This window comes from Megalobrama amblycephala, linkage group LG10 (genome assembly GCF_018812025.1).
Source record: "Megalobrama amblycephala isolate DHTTF-2021 linkage group LG10, ASM1881202v1, whole genome shotgun sequence".
NCBI lineage: Eukaryota > Metazoa > Chordata > Actinopteri > Cypriniformes > Xenocyprididae > Megalobrama > Megalobrama amblycephala.
Window position 1 is genome coordinate 16,519,331 of NC_063053.1, and position 27,121 is coordinate 16,546,451.

The window sequence follows — 27,121 nt, forward strand, 5'->3', positions numbered from 1 at the left end:
GACCCTGGCCAAAACGCAGCAGGGTTTGGGTCTGGGATCCAGAAATAAAAGGGCAAGAGTTCTGCCCCCAGGCGCCACAGCTTTGCTTGAATATGAAGTTTTAATTTACAAGCCGAGCGCTTGTAATTAAGCACACACAGATATGCGAGGAGCTGACCGATGCTTTTAATGCTTCCAGACCATCACCAAACATGTTATTTGGCTTCTTAAATCACATCACACAGACAGTCAAAAGCTACAAAAGCGAAGACTGACAGCCACTGGACTGCACACACACACACACACATCTTTGTGTTTGTTTACGGGTCTGTCGATATGTTCATTTGCTAAGGGTGTTTGTTATGTCTGACTTCCTGTTTTGGACTCTGAGCAAACCCCAGCTAATCCCTCGTGAGTTGAGCTGAATGCGTGTAGAGAAAGGGCCTTGTTCCAAAAACAGACAACAAGAAGAAAGAAAAATTTAAATGAAAGTGTAAACAGCCTCGTCTCTGTAATGTTAGGATGCACAGATCAGAATTATCATATGGCTTTGGGTGAAGGGACCAGCGAACCGAGTGTATCATTAAATATGAAGCATTCTTTCTTAGCTAGTTTTTATCTCATTATGTTTTAATGGCTTTGACCACACAGCCTGTTTTAAAAGCATGTTAAAAATGCTGAAATCAACTAACAGGCGCATCCAACCATTTCAGAACATCGCACCAAACAGAATGTCCATTCAAATCAGAAAACAATTAGAGTTTCTTTCTAATGTTTAATTATCGCACTGAATAATTTGTAACCAAAGATGTTTAGTACAGAGTAATACATTTACTTACACTCTACTTTAGTTACTTCAGTAGTATTCAACTGCAATTAAATGGCATTTCTTTGTTGTAGCAACTAATTTTTTAACAAATTATATCATTGTGCCCCAAAAATGAAATTTCTGTCATCATTTACCCACCTTCATGTCATTCCAAACCTATATGACTTGAGAGATATTTTGGAAAATGTCCATACAGTAAACATCAACAGAGTCCAATGTTGTTATTGGGTGAATTTTACCTTTAACCTTTGCTCTCCTAAATATGGGTTTGGTACATTAGCATGCTAATATGTAAGAGTGTGTGTGTATTCAGACTCCTATGGGAATGACATGTTATTTGGAAAAAAGCTGGTGTCTACATGGTATTTTCAGATATTTTATATTTTCAGGTATTTTTATTTTGTGAACTATGAGGAAGGATGATGGAAGACATCATATTTTTTTTTTAAACACTGGATAGAGTATGATGAACCCTAAATGAACTTCAGACTTGGAATTAACAACTTGGACTTTCCCCTTTAATTGTCATGATGGCATTGGTCAATGCAATTTCCCATTTTGGCTCCTCCTTTTCCCTTTTGCCCTGTAACTGCATGGGAGAGGAGTGAGAATAAAAGATCCAGATGAACGATTGCCTGCTGCCCCATGTTTGACTGACAAATGCAGCTAAAGATCTACACAAGGCAGAAGTTGTAGTTCTTCTAATTGGAGTCGCAAACTCCAGCAACATCTGTGTGACTGCATATCAGTCACACTTGGCGTTGTGAACCACTGGTTACAGAGACAAACCAACCACACAGACACATCTGGATGTATATATATATATTTCACAACCAGATCTCTTATTTTTTCAAACCTAAACAAAACAAAACAAACAAACAAATAGTATATCTTGTCTGAGATTCTCAGTATAATGCCACCTGACCTGAACTCACAGTTCGTATGAGTCAGAAACCCACAGTGAATACACCCATGAAACTAAGTCTGTTGTCATCTTACTCAAAAAAGAGATCAAACTTCAAGTGTGACTGGTAATCCAGGCTATTTAGTCCTAAAGATTGTGTTGTTTCTCCCCGAACACTGAAACTAAACAGATTAAAAATCTCAGTCCGACCAAAATAGATCCTTGTGATGCCTCTCAAACCTAAGACGTAGACAAAGGTCTGGCAACTGTCTGAACTTATTTACATCTCTATTGATTGGGCAGAGGGCTGCATGAGGAGAAGGAGGGGACCACCTGAATACCATTCCTCCTGCTGTACTGGAGCAAATGGGTTTTGTTCAAGCTAAAGAGGACACGGAGAGAGCCGAGGAGGGGAAAGGGACAACGGGGGGTCACAGCTTAATATTCCAGACCTCTTGAAAAACAGAACAGGCTGAGAAACAGAAAAGAGGGGGGAGAGACAAAACAGGGAAAGGGAGTATACAAGCTTTGAACAATTTTATATGGTAAAGAGACTGCAACAACAAGCTACATATTGATCACAGCCATTTTCATACCATATTAAACAAGGTTCCAGCATGGCATGCAATTGAAATTAAGCAGGTGCCTCCATGTAACATGTTCCCAGATTATCCAGATCCTGGTAAGCCAAACCTGAGACCCCAAGAGTAGATCATTACTTTAATAAATCAACCCTTTGAGATAAAGCATCCGAGCATAGTTTTTGTCACCCATGTCCGCGCACTTACATCTCTATGTTTGTTGTTATCTTCTATTGTACAGTATATTCTCCAAACTTTATTTACTATGACCTGTAATTTTTTTCCCCCCAGGTCCTCGCCCTCCTCCACCCAGATCTGTATATTCACAAATGAGAGCTATTCATTGTGGCATTCTTCAGCTGTCCTCACGCCACCGTCGCCGCTCCTCCGCGGCCTTTGTGCTCGGCACAGCGCCTCTCCATCCACACTCTTCATCATCCTGATGGTGCAGCTTTATCTTGCTTTAGTGCAGCTGCTTTCAGCCTATCAAAAGTGCTGAGGGATACAAGGAGAACGGAGAGCAGCTAGAGAGGGAGAAACAGTGAGAATAAGAGAGAGTGAGAGAGCGGGGAATGGCCAGTGCCCACTAGAAGGGATAATTTGTACTTTCTCAATAAATAAGGAGGACAGGCTAATTACTGGCTTAACAAGGGCAGGCCGTGGATCCTCGTGTCAAAAGGACAGGCATAATTATCAACCATCAAAGTGCATTCATATGGCAGCACAAAGAAGAGGTGGAGGGAGAGCGAAAGCAGGCGTAGTGGCAGCGGCGGGGTGGTGGTGGTGGTGGTGGTGGGGGGGGGGGGGGTTACTTGTGGCAAATGGATCTGGCTAATAAACAGCAGTGAGAGCTGCATTATGGCTGTCTGTGAGGATCCAAGTGCATTAGGACATGGCATGACTATGACCAAAAAGACAAGAGGCATTCTCTGGAAGAGTGGGAGGTGGGAGAGAGAGAAAAAGAGGATGATAATTAAAAGCTCCCATTTGTGCGGGTTTGGCTGGGGGCTGATGCAGGGGGCACAGGCTGGGCCGGGGGGAAACAATGCTCCGCTAATGGTCTAAAGGTGACCCTTTAGAAAGTTGAGGGCAGTGGTGTGCACAGAACTCCACAGGGGCAAACAGGACTGAGGGCCCTTAAAAAAAAAAAAAAAATAGCAGAGCAGTATTTACACAACCAACATAAAATATCTGTACATTAATTCATTATTTTTTATTAATTCATTCATTTATTTTTATTGTGATTTGGATACATTTTCAGTAACATTTTATTTAAAGCTTTTATGGATAATGCATTATAAAAGCATTTTTAATGCATTAATTATGCCTTGTAATACACCTTATAATGCATTGTATGGTCTCATGAATAATTGTAACCACAGTTATAATATATTATAATACACCTTTAGAAATTATAATGCATTAAAATGTGACAAATAACCAATCTCAGATTTTGTGAATTTGTGAATATTATAATGCATTTTAACTTTGGTTCAAATTATTTATGAAAAGATATAATGCATTATAACATACATTACGAATACCTTTATAATGCATTATACATAAAAGCTTTAAGTGAAGTGTTACCCAGTTTTCTATAGAAAAAGCTTCACTTTTTTTGTATTAATATAAATTGTGTCATAACTTTCTACCATCATAATATCCATAACCACAGTATAGCCATAGCCTTACAACATAAAAAGTGTGCAACATGGGGAAACTTCCATTATAAAATCTAATAATAATTATAATAAAATAATTATCATCATCTAATAAATAACATATAACAATCTAATATATAATCAATTATAATTATTATATACTGCAGTTAAATGTAGCTTCAACACATTTTACAGGATAAACGCAATAAATAAAAATTATACAAATGTATGTACTAATAATTTTCTATCGTATCATATCAAATCATATCATATCATATCATATCATATCATAACTTTAATATAATTTCCAACAGCTATTTTTGTTACACCTTATCTACATGAGCAACATAAATAAAATAAAAAACTGTCCCATTATATAATCAATTACTACTACTATTAATAATAATAATAATAATTATAAGATAAAAAATATATAATAATTATACATATTATATAGCACCATTAAATGTAGTTTCAACACATTTTAAAGGATAAAAGCAATACATACAAATATTAATTAAGATATATTAATAAAAAAGTACACATTACAATATAAAAATATATACATTTGACCTATAAATTATACACATAAGGCTTAGCAATAAACAGTGAATTTTCTTTTCTATTCTTTTCATTCATTTTGAGAGTTTGACATTAAACAAATTACCTTTTTTTATTCTCACATATTATGAATTATTATTTTTTTTAATGACCAGAGGGCACTTTTAGAGTGTGGAATAAAAGGGGCAGAGACCCAAGCTCCTGCTGTCCCCCTCTGTGCACGCCACCTCTATTGGGGATGCCATCCTTTATTGGGTAAACCACAATAGCCACAGACTAGCAAGACACAAGGTCAGCAGAGGTTGTGAAGTTTGGCTGGAGAGTCTTTGAATGATCCATGAGACACACTGAAGACAGGGCGACACCAGGTGGGTTGTGACCAATTTAATTTGGATGAATTGGGCATAAAAAACAGCCATATTAAAAGGGGAACCAATCTATAGTCCCCATTCTTTGTAAAAGACAATGAAGGAGAATAGCTGCCTGTCTCTGTAAAGACTGGACGGAGAATGGAGGAATGGAGGGAGGGATGAAGGAAATGAGGTCTTGCAGAGAAGAGAGAAGTTTGGAGAGCTGGGTGAAGAGACAGGGAGGGGGCGTCAAGGGTTACCGTGTCAGATGAAAGAGCTACTTAAATTACTGTCTAAACCAATGCCATGTTTATCAATGTCTCTTTATATGTCAAAGATGTTTGCTTTTTAGTGCTGTCAATCAGTTCATTACATGACACATTAATCATAATTAATCAAAAAAGACATTAGATTATTAAGGTAGATGACTGAATATACATTACAAAAAGTGGTCTTTGAAGTCAGTACAACTATACAGCATAAAAATCAAACATAAGCTAGTCTATCACTGGTTTAGAGTCAACAATGTATTTTACCATTAAAATTGTCTTTTTTTTTTCCCCTCTAAAATTGTATATTTAGGGGGAATTAACATGACTCATTCTTTTACTTAAACTTTAAAAACAGGACTTAAACACATATGCACACTCTCAAACTTACACTGACCAGCACAAATTAAAATTTATAAGCAAAATAACTAGCAATATTTGATAAAACGAAGAGCTCCCTGGTAAAGTGGAGAGTGAGTTTTGTGCACAATAAGATGTTTATTTGATAAAAAATACTGTAAAAACAGTAATATTGTGAAATATTATTACAATTTAAAATAACTATTTTCTATTTTAAAATATTTTAAAATGTAGTTTATTCCTTTGATGGTCTTCATCTTTTGTAACATTTTACATCTTTACTGTCACTTTTGATCAATTTAATGCATACAGTATGCGACTTTTCTGCAGCCTCATATTTCCTTCTGTTGGAAGACAACAATTTTACACTGTATTTGACATGCAGCCAAAGGCGAAGTACAAACAGTAAAGGTAAAAAACAAAAGTAGCGTGCAGCGCAGACAGGTATTCTTGTAAGAGCGGTACGGTCTGGGCCATTCCACTAAACAGGCCTGGAATGACCATAGGGAAGCCACAGCAGGTCTATGTTGCGTGTGTGAGAGAGAGAAAGAGAGATGAAAGCAACCGCTTAAATGAAAACTAAAAAAAAAAAAAAGGAGGCAGCGCAACCTCTTGCCGGGGGTACAAACATCCGGCTAGAAAGGAACCCTAAACCCCAGGTTGGGTTTCGGAGGAAATGGGCAGCAAGGATATAAAAAACAAATGCACACACACACACACAGAAAATGTGGCTGAAACCCAAAGTACAGACTGCAGCCAAAGCCGACTAACACCCAGCTCTCTACTGGCTAGGGATGAAGGGCCAGGCTGTCTCTACTGAAACCACTTACCACCGTCAGTGTTCCTTTCTCCTAACCCCCATCTGGAGCGCTGCCCGAGCTGGAGTTTATTAGAAAGCACCATGTGTGTTACGGATGTTGAGGAATGCACTGGTCAAAATCATATTTGAGGACTTACAAACCATGAACCTGCCCTGTATAGCAATTACTGTGTGTGTGGGAGTGCTATGTGCATATGAACATGCCTTCCTTTAACTTTACTTATATGTGAAGGCATGCTCGCAGGCCTTTGGCCACTGCATGTGGATGCGGATCTCTGTATTTTCTCTATGGGCCCATTTAGAAGACCTCTAATGGAAGGCTCCAGGAGCAGCTGTGGTCATCTTGAGCATTAATTAAAACAAAAATCAGTTTAGCGCAGACCGCGAGAGGAAAAGAAGTTTGTTCTGTAGGTTAAATTTAAATGCTTGAGGAGAAGATTCTTGCTGAGTTCAAAGGAGCATGAGCACGTTCTTGGCATGCTGGCTTCTTCAAGTATGAGAAACGCTAAATGAACTAAAACTAATGAAGCACCCACTATAATGGCTGTATATTGTTTTTGATTTAATCACATTCAGTAATGCAGCTTATTTTCAGTGCATCAGTGACCTTAAAGGGATGGTTCACACAAAAATGTAAATTCTGGTATCATTCACTCATTTAAGTGAATCTGGAACCAGGCTGTTAAGCTTCAAAATTACAAACAACAAAAAATGCACCTTAAATGTCACATAAAAGTGGTCCATATGACTTGTGCACTATATTCCAAGTCGTCTGAAATGTGTGAAGACCCAAATGTCAGTCATTATTCAATTTCTCTCTCCAGTAGCTCTCATATGTCACCTGTTCTTCCACATATTTAAACTTTATGCATTGTGAATGGTTATATAACGCACAATGGCAATTGGTCAAGTTCCAGTTATGTTACAATGTCATCGATGTTAACATTGTAAAAAAATCAGCATCTAATGCTGAACTATTTTCAAGCAAAATTTAATAGAATAACTTTAATTTCATTTTGTTCCCACACAAAGCTATCGTGTGACTTCAGGAGACTTACTACCACTCAAAAGTTTGGGGTCGGTAAGATTTTGTAATGAAGTCTCTTATGCTCACTAAGGTTTATTTGATTGAAAACAGTTATTATAATATTGTGAAATATTACAACAATTTAAAATAACTGTTTTCTATTTTAATATATTTTAAAATTCCTGTGATGTCAAATCTGAATCTTCAGCATCATTACATCAGTCTTCAGTGTCACGTGATCCTTCAGAAATCATGCTAACATCATGATTTGGTGCTCAAGAAACATTTCTTATTATTAATCAATGTTGAAAACAGATGTGCTGCTTAGTATTAAATAAAAAATTAAAAAAGATAAAAAAAGAACAGAAGAACAGCATTTATTTGAAACAAATTTTTTTTAACATTGTAAAATTCTGCCACGTTTAAACAAATTAATGTGTCCTTGCTGAATTAAAGTATTAATTTCTTAAAAAAAAAAAAAAAATCTTACACCGTGTCTACAGCAGACATGAACGGAGAGTCGCGTCAAAAGACAATATAGCCATTATAATCAGTCTACACTGGATGCGGCGAAGCACGGTGTGATGCAAGAAATTCCCGACAGTAAACGGATTCCCCGTTCTATTTCTGACGTAATTAAAGTGCTTTGCAACGGTCAGTTTGTCGCGTTCAGTGTAGATAGCTTTTAGCTGTTGTGGCGAGGCGCAATGTGACAACGGTCGCGTCTGGTGTAGACACGGTGTTACTGACCCTAAACTTTTAAACGGTAGTATACTGTATTTTTTTTGAGCTTGAGAGTCTGGATTTACTTTCATCGTATGAAAACAAAGTGAAAAAAGAATCAAAAGTTCTTGGATTAGATTGACATGATTACAGCAGTTTCATTTTTGACTGCCCCTTTAAGAAAAGAACATGTATAGAAGATATGGGTCAGTGTGTTTTCTGCAGTGTTGTCTTGTACTGTCCAGTTTATGTAATTAATTCACATATCACGAACACAAAATATAGGCAAAGATCAACAAATGTTTATGATACAGTGTATTGTCAAATAAAAAGCCTTTCCATTAGGTCCTTCTCATTAAGAGAGAACAAATGGCATGCTAACAAAGCCTTCCTATATCTGCCTCTAAATGCTTCAGATAGTTTACCAGAATGAACTAATGCCCCCATCAAATAGACGTTTAATTGGTGTCTGGTCTACAGCACATTTTACACCCCCCACCTCATGTTCACAAACACGCACAGAGAGTGAGTTGTCACCTGATATCACAAATGATAATGTATCTTTTGCCCCATTGATGGTTTATAATATGAAATGAGAGGTCGAAGGTGTGCAAACAGGGATGCTGGCGAATAAATGAGATCATGACTGAAATAGCTAATTATGTGCATTTTATTTTCATGGCTTATAACAGGTATAAACATAATAGCTCTTGTCAGGTGGGTTGCTGTGTTGACTAAAACCAGAACGCTGACCTACCCTGACAAACAGCCCTCTAATCCATTAGAATGCATTATGGAAATTAATGTTGTTGATTTTTAATGTAAACCACCATATTAGAGTCTGAAGATCGTTTTTGGTCACATCTAAACCTGCTCTACCACAGCCTCTCGAAGGAAAGAAAGACAGACAGATATACATAGAGACAGAGAAACAGTGAAAAAACAGACAGAGAGAGAATCAGACAGGACAAAAGGCCCAACATTTTCCCTTCTTTTACGTTCTTGTTCCTTTCTCGTTTCCTTTCATGGAGGAAATCAGTTGCATTTGAGAAACACGAGGCACACCTTTTACTTTCCTTTCAGCACAAAATGATCCTGTACTGCCTTTCAATAGTTGCAAGCTAATTTCATATTCAGCATTTGAAAAGGGAGGGGAGATTTTTCAGGATAGGGAAGTGCTTAATTTGCCTGTCTGAATTGGAGAGGCTGAATAGACATGACCGGGGTCGGGGTGTGTATGTGTGTGTGTGTCTGTGTGACTCACCCTCAGCCCAAAACGCACAGAAGCTATCAAAGAACTGGTCGCTGATGGAGTAATCTATACTCTTTCCTCTGCTGTTTGTTCTCCTGGGCTGATGCTGTCTAGGGAACAGCAGACAAGTGTAAATGAGAGCTAAGGAGCCCTTGTAATTGACAGAAGTCAATCAGGAGATGTGTTTAAAGGAATGTTTCAGGTCCATTTATGCAAAAATGGCATATATATATATATATATATATATATATATATATATATATATATATATATATATATATATATATATATATATATATATATGAGCTTCTGATTTATGAGCTTCTACAACATTTGAAATCCTTTCCACAAACTTATAGAAATAAAAACAGTATAAATAAAAATGGTAACACTTTACAATAAGGTCTCATTTATTAGCATTAATGTATTAACCAACATCAACTAACAATGAGCAATATATTTGCTACAGTATTTATTCATCTTTGTTTATGTTAGTTAATAAAAATAGTCATTCATTGTTAGTTCATGATAGTTCACAGTGCATTAACTAATGTGAACAAATGAAACCTTATTGTTTGTGCTTAATAAGATTAAGAGAAAGCTGTTATTCATTTTTATGGTAACACTTTACAATAAGTGCAACCATAATCGTAGTCTCTCAATATTCAAAGTGCAAATATTCTTTGATACAGAGCTAAGAGATGTTTACAACTACACTGCCGGGCCTAAAATAGCTTTCATATTGAGAGATATTTGCATTCAACAGGGAGCCGCTTTCAAAACGCGGGGTATTGAAAGCGCGTTTGAATGCGCTCTCCCGTTTACTTTCGCTTTCACGGTCGCGCGTAACTCTATATGGAGCGGCGGCAACCGTTATCCAACTGAATTAAATGTTTTTTATTTAAATACAAAGCAAAACCATAGTGGAGGCGTAATGTAAACATAGCGGTGGCATATTCTTTCCTAATCATCCTACTTTTCGCCTCGACGAGAAATCTCGTCACATATTAGTTTCGCGAGATCTCGTCACACCCCTATAAAATATATATATATATATATATATATAATTATTATTATTTCAGTAACGTAGTTCAAGTCCTTGAATTTGATTGACAGTCAGGGTTGAAACAAGTGGCTGTCATTACAAGGTAGTCCTTGAATCATTCACTCAATCTAATTACAATAATTTGTTCAAAACTGAAAAACGAAACAATGCTACAGTGTGTTGCTCAGAGATGTGAAACAATTCACTTTGCTTCATTTTGATCTCTTTTAATTGACAGAAATATCGTGATTCAAGTGTTTGGTCTAAAGCGCACGGCACAAGTGCACTTAGGGCGTGTCTGACTTTTGCTAGTTTAATGACGGGGAAAATGGTTGGCGTGCCCGGCGCATGGTCTAAAAGGTTTGTCCCTGTTCTCTTAATGAGTAATGGGTGTGTTTTGGGCGTAATGTGCAATAAACCAATCGGAGTCTCATCTCCCATTCCCTATGAAAGCCAGTTGCGTTCGCGCCATGGAGGATTCACTATTTACCTGGCAGAATTTGCAAGTGGAAAAACTGAACACTTCTCTAGGGAGGAAATTAATCTGCTCGTGCATGAGGTGAAAGCATGCGAGCAGACCAACTACGGGACAAGTCGGATTCTACGAAAGCATTTTTATCTTTATGCACACAATAATAATCTTTTACATTGTAATCCTTTTATTTTTTAATATTTGGCATGTTTGTGTGCTGCTGTGCGTCCCTGTGTGTAATAAGCAGAGTGTACGCATGTTATGCACCCGCCTATAGGCGCATATTACTAACATGCTCTTTAAATAACAAAAAAAATATTGCACCATTGACTTTAGACCAATGCTGCAGTTAATTTCAGTTGCCTCCAAATAGCAATGCGCCAACAATGCACCCGAGCACACCTCGTTTTCAGACCAGCATGTCCATGGTTGCACAAATGGGCGCAAATGCATTTGCTATTTAAACAACGTGGTGCAGGATGTGAAAATTATTACTACGTCAGGCTGAAACTAGCAAAAAAACCTTGCATTGCGCTGGGTGTATGATAGGGCCCTGTATCTAAAAATGTTACTATATTTTGACTTCTATCATATTAACTATTGTAAAAAAAATCTATATCACACTCACAGTTGAAATTATGCAACAAATGCCGTCGACTGAACTGAACTTGTATTGAAATGTTCTAAGAAAGAGACAGAATAGAAAGAGTTGCTACAAGTTCCTAGCTCTGTTCATTTGTTACTTCACTGTTGTACAGTACGATCATAGATGAAACAAAAACCTCCAACCATTCAGAAAAGGTTTTGTGGAGTCTTTCTGCTGGTGGAGTTATCCTTTTCAAACTGTTAACCGAAGGACAACGGATGATGAGAGTTCCTCCTCGCCCCCCCCCCAAAATGGCTCCCTCACTCAAAGCCACTCCAGAGGGACTAAGGGTCTCTGGCACTCAGTGCCTCGCCGTCCGCTCTGAGACCGCCCTGCCAAGAAAGAGAAGGGTCTCTCATTTTTCTGACACTCTTGTCCTTCAGCCTATTGATCGGTAGGGAGAGAACATCCCCACCATGGCCACTAATAGAAAGTGAAGTTCATCAGCCGCTGCCTGCTGATCCCCTCAACAGACATAAAGATCTATAAAGGCCACCCAACTAACCTTTCCCTTTTTTACCTTCTCATGTCCCTTCTTTCTTCAACTTTTCTCACATTTTATTTATTTATTTGCCTTTTTTCAAGGGACTTCTTACTATGTTTCCTTTTTTATTTGTTTTCTCTTGATATCTTTAGTTTAAAAAAAAAAAAAAAAAAAAAAAAAAATCTGCATCTAGGACTAGTCCAATAAAAACTGTAGTATGCCAGACTGTTGCTGCAATTGGAAGCATTTTTATTATCGAGGCAGGTTGTATGAAAACAAACGCTGAGGTTGTAATCAAACTAAACCTTTGTTCAAAGAATCTTTCTTTAAAAGTACCTATCAGAAAGGGATTTTTATGTGTTCAGTTCCTTTCCTGTACTTTGAGACAGCTATTATTGACAATTTTCATTCACATTATTGCAATTGCATGCAGGGAGCATCTACCAATGAATGTGTGCAATGAGAGGAGGATTACATTCTAATTACAAAATAACACTGAACACCTCCATTGGGCTGAAACCTTTTATAATCCCGTATAAAAAGATGACCGTAACCTTGGGAGGAGAAAATAAGGAGAGGGAGCTTCTTAAACACACACACACACACACACACACACACACACACACACACACACACACACACACACACACACACACACACACACAGAGAGAACTAAACCCCACTGTCTTTTTCTTGACTGAGTGAGGGAGCTTTATGTTGTTGGGGACATGCAGTCGTGGTTTGTTGTCAGTGCTGGGAGAAATGCACATTTCTCATTCAGGCGACTGTGGGTGAATGAGCTGCCGTAGATACACGCAGCCCTCAGGCCTCCACGCTGCCTGTACTCAGCACAGCTATACTGTAGCACAGTGATAAGGTAAGGAAATGGACTCTAAGAATGACTAATCATGTGTGTATGGCGAAGTTTATGTCTAGTGCCAATTTAATGTTAGAGAGAGCGAGAAAGAGAGAGAGAGAATGAAGTATTATGTGTTTCGATATGCTTTCAGAAATCAATTGATTTCAATCACAATTATTATATTGACAGCCATAGTTTTATGTTTCTCTTCAGGTTACTTTAACACATCTAATAGTATTCTAATAGTGGGTAGAAAAAATAATTGTCAACTTGATAGAATCTTATACAATAGATTTATTTATGTTTTAGGTAGGATAGACTAGGATCCACAGCTCATAACACGTGTTAAACTATAGACCACAGCAAAGTGGCAAACAATTATAAGGGTATATAAAGGAGACAATTACAAGTAGAGCCTAGAATAGGGGTGTCCACCCTCAATCCTGGAGGGCCACTGTCCTGCAGAGTTTAGCTCCAACCTGCCTCAACACACCTGCCTGGAAATTTCTAATATGCCCAATAAGACCTTGATTAGCTGGTTCAGGTGTGTTTAATTGGGGTTGGAGCTAAACTTTGCAGGACCTCTCGTTTTTCACGTACAGACAACAATGTTGTCAAAACGATCTCTGTTCACACAGATCCACGAAAACGACTAAAAATGCTGTATTATGCTGCCACGCCAGTAGTTGGCAATGTCACTTTGTAAAAAAACACTATGCGTCTATAGACTGAACATGTAATACGCATATGCATGATGTCACTATTTTCACAAATTCATGTGTTTGTTATTTACATGGAGATAAAAACAGTGTCCTTTTCAAAATTGAATTGATTTCAAAAGTTTATTTTCAGGCCCCCAAAACGCAGTTGTCATGAAAATGAATGGCCAAAACGCATACAATTTTTTTCGTTTTTAGTTGAAAACAGTGTTGTGTAAACGGCCCCTAAGAAACTTCTTTCCACAGTAAGTCTTTCTTTAACCAGCACTTACACAGACAGCTTTGTCAGAAGAGCCCAGAGCATCAGTTACACTCTCCTGTACACACCGGGATGAATATCGCACGCGTTTATCGCCAGCGTTTTTCGAGATGTTTTTTGTGTTCATACCCAAGCGATTTTCACTGGTGATGCGCAGAGTGGACGTGCAAATTCACTCCCTGACAGTATGTGGCGCTTGTGCTTAACGGTAGTGCAAATAAACATATTTATGATATTAATAAAAAGTTAAAGAAGATAAAAATGCAGATATAAAATGGCATATATACAGGTGCTGGTCATATAATTAGAATATCATGAAAAAGTTCATTTTTTTATTGTAAATTATTTAAAAAAATTAAACTTTCATTTATACTAGATTCCCTACATGTAAAGTAAAACATTTCAAAAGTTTTTTTTTTTTTTTTAATTTGTTGATTAGAGTGTACAGCTAATGAAAGTCCAAAATCCAGTATCTCAAAATATTAGAATATTTACATTTGAGTTTCATTAAATGACCATCCCTACAGTATAAATTCCAGGTATCTCTTGTTCTTTGAAACCAGACTAATGGGGAAGACTGCTGACTTGGCAATGGTCCAGGAGACAATCATTGACAACCTCCACAAAGAGAGTAAGTCACAGAAGGTCATTACTGAATGTGGTGGCTGTTTACAGAGTGATGTATCAAAGCATATTAAATGCAAAGTTGACTAGAAGGAAGAAATTGGGTAGGCAAAGGTGCACAAGCAACAGGGATGACCACAAGCTTGAGAATACTGTCAAGTAAAGCCGATTCAAACATTTGGGAGAGCTTCACAATGAGTCAAATGAAGCCGGAGTCAGCGCATCAAGAGTCACCACACTCGGACATCTTCAGGAAAAGGACTACCAAGCCACTTCTGAAACAGAAACAACGTCAGAAGCATCTTACCTGGGCTAAGGAGAAAAAGAACTGGACAGTGAACAGTGGTAGAAAGTCCTCTTTTCAGATAAAAGTAAATTTTGCATTTCATGTTGAAATCATGGTCCCAGAGTCTGAAGGAAGACTGGAGAGGCACAGAATCCAAGCTGCTTGAAGTCTAGTGGGAAGTTTCTGAAGTTAGTAATGATTTCGGGGGCCGTGACATCTGCTGGTGTTGGTCCATTGTGTTTTATCAAGTGCAAAGTCAATGCAGGCATCTTCCAGGAGATTTTGGAGCACTTTATGCTTCCATCTGCTGACAAGCTTTACGGAGATGCTGATTTCCTTTTCCAGCAGGACTTTAGCACCTGCCCACAGTGCAAAAACCACTTCCAAGTGGTTTGCTGACCATGATATTACTGTGCTTTATTGGCCAGCCAACATGCCTGACCCCTGAATCTATGGGATATTTTCAAGAGAAAGATGAGAAACAGTCGATCCAACAATATACAGATGATCTGAAGGCTCAATAGTGCCTCAGCAGTGCCACAGGCTGATCACTCCCATGCCACACTTCACTGATGCTGTAATTTGTGCTAGGAGCAAGTCATTTGCTGTAATATGTGCTGCCGACGAAGTATTGAGTGTACAAATGAACATACTTTAAAGAAACATGAACATACTTTTGAAAATCCATTTTTTGATTGATCTTAGGAAATATTCTAATATTTTGAGATACTGGATTTTGGACTTTCATGAGCTGTACGCTCTAATCATCAAAATTTAAAAAAAAAAAAAAAAACTTTTGAAATGTTTTACTTTACGTGTAGGGAATCTAGAATATATGAAAGTTTCATTTTTAAAAATAATTTACAATAAAAAAATGAACCTTTTCATGATATTCTAATTATATGACCAGCACCTGTATGTATGAGATGACATAGGGGAGAGTGGGGTAATGTGAGACATCGGGTAATGTGAGACACCCCCTGTATCTCGGCAATGGAACACATTTTTGGTTATGTGACAATTATGTTTTCAAGCCCCTCACATTTCCCCTTGGCCATGAAGGAGAGGACCTCATGATGCTGTGCTAAGCATGTTTTTTTCACAAAAATATTTTTTTTGCATGTAAAAGTAAATTTTCTTGCGGTCAACTTAATCAACTGTTGTGCCAAAGCAGACTGATTCAGGTAGAAAAACTTATATCATACATGTTGATGAACTATCAACATATAAAACCATGTGATGATGCTAGCTGAAGATTAGCCTGAATTGCTAAGAAAGATAGTTTTTTTCTAAAATGTAGTGGTGGGGTAAAGTGAGACAAATGCTTTGGGGTAAAGTGAGACATGAGGCACAAGTTAAATTTAGTCTTAAAAATATTTTAATGTAATATTACATTACATTTGTTTTATTTTTAATGTCATAAACATTGTAGAAAAGCAATCATGCCAAGGCAAAACACCAGGAAAGACAACCTGGGGCAAAAAAAAACCCTCGAGGAGAATGATGTGGCACATGTTCCTAAAGGTGATGTGGTGAAGAACCTGCCTCAACCTAAAAGGCCTGGAGAGATGGAGAGAGCAACTCCTCATCTTTCCCTGTAACCTTCAGGGCTGGAATGTAGAGTAGGTCTAGTTGTAGAGTATGACAGTAGGCTGATGTTCTAATACAGGTGGGTCTAGTCCTGTGTTCTGAGTCCCAGGCTGTTCTAGCTGGTTCTGATTGTGCTTTGCTCTGACCTCCAGACACTAGCTGGCTCTAAGGGTGCGTTCACACTTGTAGTTCGGTTCGTTTGGTTCATTTGGTCCGGACCAAAGAAGATTTAGTCCTGGTCCGATTAGCGTTCAGATTGGCAATTTTATCACCGAACCAAAAGACACCGAACCTTGAGGCATAGGGATACATTCACAATGTGATTGGCCAGATTTTATGACGTATTGCCTATTTTGAGACGGAACTTAACAAAAATCCCAAACAATGCTGTGTGCTGAGGTAAATGCGCTCGTTGTGTGTGCATAGCAGCGGTAACCTGCGTGTGATGGTATTTTGGCCAGCTGGGAACTTGTGAAGAGCTTATAACATGTGTAAAGTAGTCAAAACAGCGGCAAGAATCCATCCGTCACACACACAAACGAGACGTGCGTCTGATACCTGTGATGGGCAAACTCACAACTATGACAAGAAAAACTGACATGCGTGAGGATTCTGTCCTTTTTAGGGTCTCTTTTTAGGGCAGCGTTCACATATGTTCAAATGAACCGCACTAACTGAGCAATCGCACCAGGGTTCGTTTTAATTGAACCAAACATGACAAGTGTGAACGCACCCTAAGGGTCCTGTGTTCTGACCCCCAGACTTTGTTCTAATCTAACTGCTTATATCTGTCATTTGAATGTTAATTAAAATGTTTTGAATTATATTATGTTGTATTTGATTTTGTTCAGAGTTACTTTCAAGTGTTTAGAAAAAAAAATGCTTAATTGACCAATCCCCATGATTCTGTTAATAGTCCGACATTAGTTCTGGAATGTGTGGTTGTCAAGCTAGCTGTCAGGATTCGAACTGTTACAGCATGTGTTGTTATGGTAGTTTCAGAGTGGAAAAAGTAAGTGGATCAGTTTACCCCCTTGATTTCTCTGGTCTGTCTCAGTTTACCCCTAAGCTGGGGTAAAGTGAGACACAAGATGACTTTTTTAAAAACAATCATATTTTCACTGACCTTCGTCCTGAATACATTCTGATCATTTCTATGGCTAGGAAACATCCTGAATTAATGGGAAATGTGTAAATTTTACTGATATATCATTTTAGCTCGCTTAGAGGGGAGCAAATGTAAAAAGTGTCTCACTTTACCCCACTCTCCCCTATGAGAGATGGTAGTCAGAAACGGTAGTGCAAATAAGCATATTTATGAAATAGACATTCTCAACTATATATTTCTTGAATGTAAAAGACAAAAATACAGAAATAATACACATCTATTGGTGTGGCCAAGAAGTGGCAGAGCACCCATTTGCATGCATCTCAATCAGCTCCCTAGTTCAGTAGTCAGGGCACTGATCAGGGAGTCGGCCACATTCATTTACACGGTATAATGATACAACCTAGGAAGCTAGGGAGCTGTTTGAGACACAGGGATAATTTGTAGGGGTCTTCCTCGTCTACTTACTTTCTCTTCGTCGTCTTAGTATCAATGTGTGCACGGAAAGACCGTTTTATGCTTGAGCGCCACCAAGTCGTCTTTTACTGTAACTTCAGCAGCTCCAGACACGTGAACAAAAGCGCCACTCTCATTGGTCTGCCAGTTTTTAACGCGGCGCGTCAAACCAAAAAACGAACCCGAGGCGTTTTTTAAAAAATTACGCTTTTACGTCTCGCGTTTTTCGCGTCGGTGTGCACACTCACATTGGCGCCTTTTGTTTAGTCACGAGCCGTTAAACGTCGGCGATAATCGCGCGCGAAGGCCTGTACACACTGGGATGAATATCGCACGCGTTTATTGTATCACGTTTTTTGTGTTCACACCCAAGCGATTTTCACTGGCGATGCGCAGAGTGGACGTGCAAATTCACTCCCTGACAGTATGTGGTCGCTTGTGCTTAACGGTAGAGCAAATAAACATTTATGATATTAATAAAGTTAAAGAAGATAAAAATGCAGATATTAAATGGCATATATATGAGAGATGGTAGTCAGAAACGGTAGTGCAAATAAACATATGATATTAGTAAAGTTAAAGAAGATAAAAATGCAGATATTAAATGGCATATATGAGAGATGGTAGTCAGAAACAGTAGTGCAAATAAACATTTATGAAATAGACATTCTCAACTATATTTCTTGAATGTAAAAGAAAAAAAAAAAAACAGCAAAAATACAGAAATAATACACATCTATTGATAGGCTATGGCCAAGAACTGCCAGAGCACCAGTTTGTAGGGGTCTTCCTCGTCTTGTGTGCTCGGCAAGACTGTTTTGTGCTTGAGCGCCACCAAGTCGTGTTTTACTGTAACTTCAGCAGCTCCAGGCACGTGTCTTGATGCCCACTTCCAATCTGTTGACTATATCTGAATTTTTTGATGACCAACTTAGATCTTCTTTTAAAAGTGGCCCATATCCGATATCTGCATTTACACTATACACTTGGCGAAACAACGTATAGACGTGGTAGACGTACTGACCACGGAAAAGCTGTAAAAGCAGAAAAGGAAGTAAAAACGGTACAATTTGCAAATTGATGCAGACAAAATTATTCAAGCTTTTGCTTTCCGCAACAGCTTTAAAGGTCAGCAAAACATTGGATTGAGCCTTTGTCCTCCATTGTGCCATTGAAAAGAGTCATGTAATCGCGATTGATGTCCACCTGAGTTGACGTCATTCGCCACTCGCTTTTTGTGCGATGTACGACTCACATTGATGGGAATATCCAATCTGTCTGCTTATCTGTCTGTCTGCAGGCGCAAATCTATGTATTCGATTCATATCAGATTTATTTCCACATAAAAATAAGGCCTGAAAACGATCTGAAAATGTCGGAATCCATGTGCTTTTTTCCTGCTTACACGTTAATGTATATCTGAAGCGTGCCACATGGGAGGGAAAAAAACAGAATGGGGTCACTTGAACCATGTAATGTAAAAGTCTCAAACACAAAACTAAACACACATACAAAGCTGACCTTATACAAAAACCTTTCCCTTTTTGATCATATTTCAACATCTCAATATCCTATTTTTGTATCATCTTACACCGAATCTTGCTAATGATTAAGGGTCAAATAGAAATGGGGGGAAAAAAAACAAAACACGTCAGATTCAAATCCAACACATCAATCAGTTTATTGAGGATTTTGTGTGTTTTCAAACCACATTTAGGCAGCTGCAAGAACAATACGCTTTCATAAAACAACATTCAAATCACAAAACCCAATTGCAATTATTAAATCTTGCTTCCAGGCATGTTATTGTGCAATGTTTCGGTTAGAGCTGAATGAATGTTGAGTAAAGTCTATTAGTCAGGATAAGACTGAAATCCACTCTGCCTTAAAACACCCTCTTATTCCTTTCAATTCGAGCCCACAAGTGCCATAAAGCCAGCCAGAATGCTCAACTCATCACGAATTATGACCACACACAAGCCATCACACCACACCTACTGCCATTCATCAATAGCAAAAGAGCCAAGAGAACTGGAACCTATCAATAAACATGCGTACATTCATACGGAATGTCTGATATAGTAAATACGGATATGGTAACTGTTTGCCCCTTTTGCGTGGCATCAAAACACGGGCATCTCATTCATCTGACATTCTGATTGGAACCAGCTCAATTCAATTTCACATGTTTACGTGAGTACGGTCAGAAAACGAGATTTTGATGGCATTGTGATATGCTATAGGTTCAGTCATAACAGACAGATGGGCATACAAATCATCCGTAATAAGAAATACATGCTAACTATCTCATTTTACTGATACATTTCTATTCCTCAGGAGCAATGGGAATGTTTTAAAGCCACAACCCAAATGATACCCAAGAGAACAAAATGCTGGGCTGAGTTTGGGTTGAAATTTATCTTCATGCATAATCACTGGAAGATACATTTTCATTGAATAAGAGAAAAAAGTTTAGAGTAAGTTAGCAGACATCGTATAAAGTATAACATGTTGAAAGAAAGAAAGAAAGAAAGAAAGAAAGAAAGAAAGAAAAAGAAAGAAAGAAAAAAAAAAAAAGAAAGAAAGAAAGAAAGAAAGAAAGAAAGAAAGAAAGTAAGAAAGAAAGAAAGAAAGAAAGAAAGAAAGAAAGAAAGAAAGAAAGAAAGAATCTTGATTATGAGTTTAAAAGTTTTGATCTGTTACTGTGTGAAGAAAAAACACATATTCATGAACTCGGCTGTCAAACAGCTAAATTTGTCTGCTCAATTAAAACTACACCAACTTTCTAAATCAAAGGAAATTACAATAATTACGACAACATTTCTCTGTCATTACTGCACCACATACCAGAGATTTGGATCCCGTTCAGACACAGCTCTCCTAACTGTCTGGGCGAAACCATCAGACATTTTTAGTAAACTTAATGGCAGCCCGTTCCAGAGGGACAGTTCACATCTCCTGTCTCTTCTCCAACCGCTTATATTCATTTTCTGTGATGAGTTTTATTTGTAGGATGAACCCGATAGCCTGAAATGAAAAAAAAGAAGAAGAAAAAAAAAAAAGCTTAGATATGCCTAAAAAATTATGCAAAAAGAAGAAAATTCTATGATTTATTTTTCTTCTGTGGAGCATACACTACCATTCAAACGTTTAAGGTCAGTAAGATTTGTATTTATTTATTTATTATTAATTTTATTTAGCAAGGATCCATTAAATTGATCAAAACAATATTAAAAATGTTTATAATGCTATAAACATTTCTAAAAAAAAAAAAAAAAAAAAAAATGCTGCTATAAAACTTGCTATACATAAAATTATCCTGAAATAAATGATTACTGTTTCCACAAAATTACTATGCAAAACAACCTTTTACAACATTGGTAATAATAAGAAATGTTTTCTGAGCACCAAATCAGCATATTAATAATTTCTGAAGGATCATGTGATACTAAAGACTGGAGTAATGATGCTGAAAATTCAGCTTTGCAAAAACTTTAAAAATTTTTAAAAATACAGAATTAATATAGACAACAACTGTAGTAAGATTTCATACTATTACTGTTTTTTTTTGTTTTTTTTTACTGTATTTTGAGCACAAAATATTGATCTTACTGACCCCAAACTTTTGAACGGCAATGCAAAGGTTTGATTTCTTAGGAATATCCTTTCCACTTTCTTGCTAAATTAATGACACTTCATGAGAGAAGTAAAAATCTTTCCTAAAGAAATTATTCTTTTGAGATAATGAATCAGTTCATGAAATCAGTCTGAATGATTTGTTTATGAATCAAACAGATCCAGTTCTCTAGTTCAACTCAAACATCTGTTCTGTTTGTATTACTTTGTGTTCCAAGGAAGAAAAAGAAAAATCATGTAGGTTTGGAAGGACATGAGGGTCGATAAATAATGACACAATATTCATTTTTGATGGTGATAGTAGAGAAAAATACTTGCTGTAAAAACATCTTTTCCTTTTTAACTCTTTAACCTTTGCTGTACATATTCATATGCAAAGGCCCACCACACTTAATGAGTTCTGTTTGTACTGATCCCATGGCTGAATGGCAGAATTTTTCATTCGTCCAGACAGCAGCTCGTCTCTGCCAGATAATTTGCATGGGCTGGCAGCTGCTCACCTCTGCAGGGCACTTGAGATGCTGTGCATGGCTTCCTTTACCTCCTTCAGCCCTTTTTTAACTTAAGACCAATGGCTCCTATTAAGGACTCAGGCAGGGCTACTGACAAGCCAGTCAATAACAATGTGAGGTTACTTCATTATTGGCCTAATGGCTGATGGACTGAGGGTTGGAAACAGGCCAGTGAGACTGATGCTGGGTCGCAAAGGATGGAAGAAGCTTATCCTTAACCATCCAAGAGTGTGCTGCCGGTTACCTACATACACACTTTGAAGGAGTTTACGGAGGTCTAGGACACCAAGACACACATCCCTCCTTAAATCAATAGTGACATAGCCTGGTGTTTCCCATTGTTCTTCGTTCTCCAGTAGCTGTGCACAAGTATAAAGGAAGACTCTCAAGGTCTGTGCCGGTCTGTCAGAGGCACATGGCTCAGACTCGCACAAAGGGCTCTTTTATTTCACCGGTGACCCCAGCAGAGAACTGCCCATCATCCTCTAGCCAAATTAGCATACAGCAATCCATTAGACAGGCCCTGACACACGCAGCGGAAATCCCCAATAGGCTTGATCATAGGAGGACAAGTTCATTATTCATAATGGGAGGACAGAAAAAAAAGGAGAATGGGAGAGAGAGTTTGAGTGAGGGGAGAATTGTCAGATGTAGGCATGTAGTATATTGCAAAAAAAAAAAAATAAATAAATAAAAAAATAAATAAATAAATAAATAAATAAATAAATAAATAAATATATATATATATATATATATATATATATATATATATATATATATATATATATATATATATATATACCTGTGTTAAAGTAACTTCTAAGTAATCTATCTATCTATCTATCTATCTATCTATCTATCTATCTATCTATCTATCTATCTATCTATCTATCTATCTATCTATATTGCCAAAAGTATTGGGGCACCCCTCCAAATCATTGAATTCATGTGTTCCAATCACTTCCATGGCCACAGGTGTATAAAATCAAGCACCTAGGCACGCAGACTGCTTCTACAAACATTTGTGAAAGAACGGGTCGCTCTCAGGAGCTCAGTGAATTCAAGTGTGGTACCGTGATAAGTTGCCACCGGTGCAATAAGTCCATTCGTGAAATTTCCTCAATACTAAATATTCCACGGTCAACTGTTAGTGGTATCATAAAGTGGAAGCAATTGGGAACAACAACAACAACTCAGCCACGAAGTAGTGGGCCATGTAAAATCACAGAGCGGGGTCAGCACATGCTGAGGCACACAGTGCGCAGAAGTCAATAGCTACAGTCCTCCAAACTTCGTGTGGCCTTCAGATTAGCTCAAGAACAGAAATATTGGCATTATAACCTTGAGCTTGTAATGTCATTTTTTTACTAATAAAAATTTAAGATGGCATAATGTAAATTAAACATTTATATATGAAGAACTTTATTTATAAACATTATTTCTCTGACAAAATGGTTAAAATCTTACCAAACAGATCTAGAGAGAAACAGACAGAGAGAGATGGTGATATAAGTCACACACACACACCTTTAAAACAGAAAGAAAGAAAGAAAGAAAGAAAGAAAGAAAGAAAGAAAGAAAGAAAGAAAGAAAGAAAGAAAGAAAGAATGAAAGAAAGAAAGAAAGACAGATTTTGTTACCATATATTCTGCATTAATTTCCCCTCTTTCTATGAGTAAAAGAATGAATGTTGTGCTAAAAAGAAGTGAAGGAGGCTTTATCAAAGGTGGGAGTTTTTGAATGTACTTTATAAATTCATTTATGATCACAAGAGAGTTTTTTTTTTTTTTTTTTCATATCTACATGGTAAATGTCCCTTTCCACAGCCGATGACAACAGCTAATATCATAAGTGGCTGTGAACAAATACACATACATTAAGAAGCCATAAATGGAGAGTGAAGTTCTGCTGACATGTGTAATGTTAAATGCCAACGTACCATTTAAAATGAAAGGGCAGCAGCATTTCCAGTCTTTGTGGTGCGCCATTCAGACTCATTTAGAAATAAAATGGTCCTTTAGTGTTCTGTACCTGCCAAGAGTTGGACTGGTTAAAGACCTGCAGAAGAACAATAGAACAGAAGAGGATGTAACATTAACATTTTCCCTTACATAAGAATAATACACTTTCTCGGTTGTTTTCTCTCGCTCTATTTTTTATTTTATTTTAATATCATATGGTTTTAAACTTTCTATATTATACACTGGCAAAAAGGGCTAAATCAAGTTTGACTCAAGGGAAAGGCCATGCTGACCTCCACTGCTGCCCTGACAGGCAAGTACTACATCTTTTCCTGCAGAGAAATGCCATCTCTGAAAGGCTTCCATTTGATTAATATTTATAATGGAAGTCTGACTCTTTTTTCTCCTCTCCACAGGCTGTTTTATTGTCAGATGGTCACCTCTCTAATTTGGGGGTTGAAAATGATGGTCTTGGTTGTGGCACTCTGCCAGCACAGGCAGTTCCTCTGATGTCTCTGAAGTCCTCAGTAAGTCTCTCTCTCTTTTCATATCAGGCCTGTGCTGCTCAATCCTTGGCAAAGCTCTAATCCTCATATTATAAGACACCTGGACAGTCTTACACTGTCTGTCTGCCCAGAACTCTCCAGATTGGTCGCGCTATTTCACACCTTTTCTCTTGCCTGATGTTCAGGCAGCTTCTCTGATATGAATAGCAGTTTCAATGTGGAAATCATTGGCCCAGCCGGGACCAAATCCACTGTTATCTCTCTCTGAGCCAGCACTGCTTGGGATAGATTTCATGTAAGTGTAAAAATGAGCACAGAGGAGGCGAGGAGAACTAGAGAGACACAGAAGTTTGCAAGAATACCTCCATGGCCTCATTTACACCCAAGACCCATCACAGGTGATCCAATCACGAGGGGTGAGTGCTTAATATAAGTGTAAACGGGGTGCAATATGTTTTGTGATACGATCTTACAAATCACATTCGGAGCCGTGTTATTATTGTTAGCTAAGGGTGCTTTCACACCAGAGCATTTGTTTCGGAACCTGGTGCGTTTTCTCCCTTGGCTCGGTTCGTTTAGGCATATGTGAAAACTGCAATCACGCTCGGACCCGCACCAAAACAATCGCTCCGAGATCGCCTGAACGAGGTGGTCTCGGCCCGATTGCAAACAAACTCTGGAGCGATTCGCTTGTGGTGTGAAAGAAATCGACCCAACGGACCAACGACCCAAACAATATCATATTTCATAGTGGGAAATGTGTTATATAAAATGCAGCAGTGTTTGATTCTGTGAGTGAGTACATTAGTTACTGCAGTTAAAAACCAAACAGCACCTCATAATCTTAAAATGTTGTGTAATCTAGCAGATCTGTGCGAGAACGCTGTCCTGGCGAAGCCTTGATTCCCGCTCTTGCTGCATTATAACATTCGCATAGTGTTTCCATGTGCCTTTTTTTACAGTCTATGGTCTTGACACTTAATAGCCTACTAGACAGTGCTGGGAGATACAGAGAGAGCGCGCCTGAATTAATATGAATGTAGTATATAATTTAACAACGGGAATGATGGCTAATTCGTATAGTGTTTGCGTGTGTCTCGACAGTACAAAAAAAAAAACCAATATGCTCATTAAGCGAACTTGTCAAATCATTTTAAAGGTGCCCTCGAATGAAAAATTGAATTTACCTTGGCATAGTTGAATAACAAGAGTTCAGTACATGGAAAAGACATACATTGAGTTTCAAACCCCATTGCTTCCTCTTTCTTATGTAAATCTCATTTGTTTAAAAGGTTTCCGGAAAACACGCGGATCTCAACATAACACAGACTGTTACGTAACAGTCGGGATCATTAATATGTACGCCCCCAATATTTGCATATATGCCAGCCCATGTTCGACGCATTAGACTAGGAAAGGCAGTATTAACGTCTGGATCTGTGCACAGACAAGGTAAGCAAGCAAGAACAACAGCGAAAAATGGCAGATGGAGCAATAATAACTGACATGATCCATGATAACATGATATTTTTAGTGATATTTGTCTTTCAAAATTTTTTGTTAGCATGTTGCTAATGTACTGTTAAATGTGGTTAAAGTTACCATCGTTTCTTACTGTATTCACGGAGACAAAAGCCGCCGCTATTTTCATTTTTAAACACTTGCAGTCTGTATAATTCATAAACACAACTTCATTCTTTATAAATCTCTCCAACAGTGTAGCATTAGCCGTTAGCCACAGAGCATAGCCTCAAACTCACAGAGAATCAAATGTAAACATCAAAATAAATACTTTACTCACATGATTCGATGTATGCACACAGCATGCATGACGAACATCTTGTAAAGATCCATTTGAGGGTTATATTAGCTGTGTGAACTTTGTAAATGCGCTGTAATATAGTCGAGAGCTCGTGTGGCAGGGAGCACGCGATTTAAAGGGGCAGCGTGCTAAAAAAATCAGTGTATAGTTAATGATGCCCCAAAATAGGCAGTTAAAAAAATTAATTTAAAAAAATCTGTGGGGTATTTTGAGCTGAAACTTTACAGACACATTCAGGAGACACCTTAGACTTATATTACATCTTGTGAAAAAGAATTCTTGGGCACCTTTAATGGATGACACTGAGAAAACTCTGACCAATAAGGGGACAGTTGTACACGCATGTGATTTGCATATACACATTTTGGTATGCTTTGAAATATTGCCTTGTGAAAGCAAACTGAACCAAGAAGAAAATGCAACATTGTAACAAATGTAGTCCCTGTTTCGGAACAATGCAATTGATCTACAGGTGTGAAAACACTCTAAGGGTGTGTTCACACTTGTCATGTTTGGTTCGATTAAAACGAACCCTGGTGCGATTGCTCTTTTATATGGTTCATTTGAACATGTGTGAATGCAGCCATCTGAACCCTGGTGCGCACCAAACAAGCGGACCAAGACCGCTGAAAAGATGGGTCTCGGTCCGCTTCCAAACGAACTCTGGTGCGGTTCGAATGATAACGCAACACGGACCAAAGACATGTAAACGAACCAAAAAACAGGAAGATGAGACCCTAAAAAGGACAGAATGCTCACGTATATCGGTTTTTCTCGTCATAGTCGCGAGTTTGCCCTCACGAGTTCACAGCTGGCCAAA

At 37.9% G+C, this 27,121-nt stretch overlaps 1 long non-coding RNA gene across 7 annotated transcripts in view; it reads right to left on the bottom strand.

The window, feature by feature from the left end:
• Positions 1 to 695: 695 nt before the first annotated feature.
• The window catches only part of LOC125276940, a 342,031-nt gene continuing 315,605 nt past the window's right edge, over positions 696 to 27,121 (bottom strand). For 4 of the 7 annotated variants that reach the window (XR_007186778.1, XR_007186781.1, XR_007186779.1 and 1 more), the window contains 4 exons: positions 23,952 to 24,070; positions 20,712 to 20,891; positions 9,329 to 9,426; positions 696 to 2,817 (listed from right to left, as the gene is read on the bottom strand). This is a non-coding gene — a long non-coding RNA (uncharacterized LOC125276940). Of the gene's footprint in view, positions 2,818 to 9,328; positions 9,427 to 11,215; positions 11,812 to 20,711; positions 20,892 to 23,951; positions 24,071 to 27,121 lie in introns of those variants that run through there. The other 3 variants (XR_007186776.1, XR_007186774.1, XR_007186777.1) reach the window with 3 other exon arrangements.